Source organism: Sinocyclocheilus rhinocerous, unplaced genomic scaffold, assembly GCF_001515625.1.
Source record: "Sinocyclocheilus rhinocerous isolate Xijiao unplaced genomic scaffold, SAMN03320098_v1.1 scaffold898, whole genome shotgun sequence".
Classification (NCBI taxonomy): domain Eukaryota; kingdom Metazoa; phylum Chordata; class Actinopteri; order Cypriniformes; family Cyprinidae; genus Sinocyclocheilus; species Sinocyclocheilus rhinocerous.
This window is the reverse complement of record NW_015652144.1, coordinates 1,059,339-1,062,279: the sequence shown is the minus strand read 5'-3', so window position 1 is coordinate 1,062,279 and position 2,941 is coordinate 1,059,339. Positions and strand designations below refer to the sequence as shown.

Genomic DNA, 2,941 nt, shown 5'->3' with positions numbered 1-2,941 from the left:
GGGGTCATATGATGCGATTTCAATTTTTCCTTTCTCTTTGGAGTGTTACAAGCTCTTGGTGCATAAAGAAGATTTGCAAAGTTGCAAAGACTAAAGTCTCAAATCCAAAGAGATGTCATGTCAGAAATATAAATACAAAGTTATGACCAACAAACTGCTAATTGAATTTATTGGACTTATTTCATACAATATTTCTGACAAGAATGCAACACTATACACATACTTTACGCCACTCACATATTTCCAGGACATGTAGCCTACAGTCATTTTGGTTTCTTGATGTTACTGTTTTTATTGTTTTTTGTGTGATTGTATGAAATGCAGATCTACTCTAAACCTGAAGATCCTGTGATATACAGCACTATAAATGATGAAAGCCCTAATGTAAGTAGAACAGACATACCACTAAAGTTATGAAATATCAGACATGAATGCTGTATCCTTTCTCCACAGGATCCCAACAAGAACATAACCTACAGTACTATTGATCATGTTCCTGAGAGTGAAGAAGTAAGTTTTACAGAAATATTGATATTGTGTATTTATTTGTGGTTCTGCTGGCAGTAAATTTGAAATGATCTCACACTTCCAGAAGCCTCCAGCAGGTGGAACAATATACAGCATAACATACAGTACTGTGGGTCCACACTGACAGCAACAGTGAGAAAAGCACAAGAACAGAACCTTCTGACCAACATAAACAAAATCAATAACAGAGGATTATCACACCACAACTTTTTTGGTAGTTTTTTTTTTGTTTGTCTTAAATCCAAAAAACACAAACACTGAATCCACTCATACAGTTGACTTTTTCCTCTTGATTTTCATTGCACATTGGTTGTGAACTTTTAACCTAAGATTTTATTTTCAAAAGGACCCATATGAACTGATGTCAGGGTCAAAAATGGAAACGATTGTAAATGAAGTTCGTAGTTCATAACTACCTGCTTTGTTTTTTTTAAATTTTGTTTGTTTATTTTATTGTGTGTGTATTAAAAGACCTCTCCTGAGAAAATTGGGTTCTTTTTAAAAGTATGTACAGTTATTATTTCTATTTAAGTGTTACATTTCTTCACTTTCAGCTTATTTGTGGAATATTCTGCTTGTGTCTCTGTTTGTGTTAATAAAAACAGCTAGCTGAATTTCAATAAAAGTATTCTGAAGTACTGAAAAAATGCTTTCTCTCAGACTTTCTCTCAATGTACTTTAGTTAAGTTTGGATTGAGAAATCCAATATACTGATCTACTACTTAAAGGGATAGTTCACAAAAAAAGAAAATTCTGTCATTTAATTACTCACCCTCATGTCGTTCCAAACCCGTAAGACCTTCGTTCATCTTCGGAACTAAAATTAAGATCGTTTTGATGAAATCCGAGAGCTTTCTAACCCTCTATAGACAGCACGGGAACTACCATGGTCAAGGCACAGAAACGTAGTAAGGACATTGTTAACAGTGTTGGGAAGGAAATAGGTTACAGACTACAAGTTACCCTTTTTAAGATGTAATAAGTAGTGTAACTACTTAAACTTTATTAAAGTAATGCAACTGATTACATTTGATTACTTTTTAATTACTTTTCAAAATTTCTAGCAAATGTTTTCAACTGTTAATCATTTTCAAACATTTAAAGAGGTGGTTGACTGCTTTTTTTCTCCCAATGAGACTATGTGCAAATCTTTAATGAAGGTAATTTTTCATAATTTTTTTTTAAATCACACAAGACATTCTAAGAAAAAAATAGTTAGGAATTAGCCTACATCACGTAATGATACCATATTTTCAATTCAAATCAGCCATATTTATCAAAAAAGGGAAATTAATATTAAAATAATATAATATAATCTCTCTATTTTATTTGCATCACTGGATGTTACTGTCTGTCATTTCTATTGTGAAAGTTGTCAAATATTAAACATTTAACTGCTTCCATCTGACCTTACTTCTTTCAGTTTCATTTGACATTAAATTCGTGCTTTACTTCTGTGAACAGTAAACCTCACCTAATATGATTTGACAGACCATCTCAATCATTTTGACATTGACTAGTGCAGTTAGACCCCTGAGGCCAACCACCCTAAAAATGTAACTTTTAAAGGGGTGGTAAAGTGTTTTTTTGTTTTTTTTTCTAGGCTTGATTGTGTTTATGGGGTGCAGTCTAACATGTGGTAATGCTTCGTTAAAAAAAAAAAACGCATTATTTTTCACATACTGTAATTTACCTTTATTCTACACCACTCTGTCCTTTCTCCTATGAACGCTCTGATGATTTCCTGGTTTTATGAAGCCCCTCCCTCAGAAATACGCAATGGGCTCAGATTGGTTAGCTGGCCCAGTGCATTGTGATTTGCTAAACCGCCTCTAGTGCGTGTCTAAACGTCACGCCCCTCACCTCAGCGGCATGCAGTCCGGTTGTATTGTAAACAATGGCGTTGTCAATATTGCTTATCAATTTGAGCCCAATTGAGACAGAGGATATTAGTGTAGAGGATCGTGCAGAACCTGTGCAAGCACGGCTCTTACAGGACGTTTCAGAATGGTATGTTTGTTTGTTGTTGTCTCATACTTTTAGATACGCTGTTATTTGTAAATGCTACTGCTTATGTTAGCTTTTAATATACGGTTTATCCTGATTAAAGCTTTAATACAGCAGAATACATGATTGCGTTGTAGCATTTTTGTAACAGTAAAAAGTGTTTGCCAGCAAGTATTGATCACTATCACGGCAATCGCCTGCATGTCCATGTTTAATGCTTCTCATAGCTATGTGAATAATATCTGTGCACTATACAAATAAACTTGAATTTAATTGAATTGTTTTTCCTGTTAATTGAATTGTTTTGCCAGCAAGTATTGATCACTATCACGGCAATCACCTGCATGTCCATGTTTAATGCTTCTCATAGCTATGTGAATAATATCTGTGCACTATACAAATAAAC

At 34.1% G+C, this 2,941-nt stretch overlaps 1 long non-coding RNA gene across 1 annotated transcript in view; it reads left to right on the top strand.

Annotated features, from left to right (window-relative positions):
• The window catches only part of LOC107713678 (uncharacterized), an 8,307-nt gene extending 7,586 nt beyond the window's left edge, over positions 1–721 (top strand). Inside the window, exons 4-6 of the long non-coding RNA XR_001636917.1 lie at positions 325–384; positions 454–510; positions 593–721. This is a non-coding gene — a long non-coding RNA (uncharacterized LOC107713678). The remainder of the gene's footprint in view (positions 1–324; positions 385–453; positions 511–592) is intronic.
• The last annotated feature ends 2,220 nt before the right edge of the window (positions 722–2,941 follow it).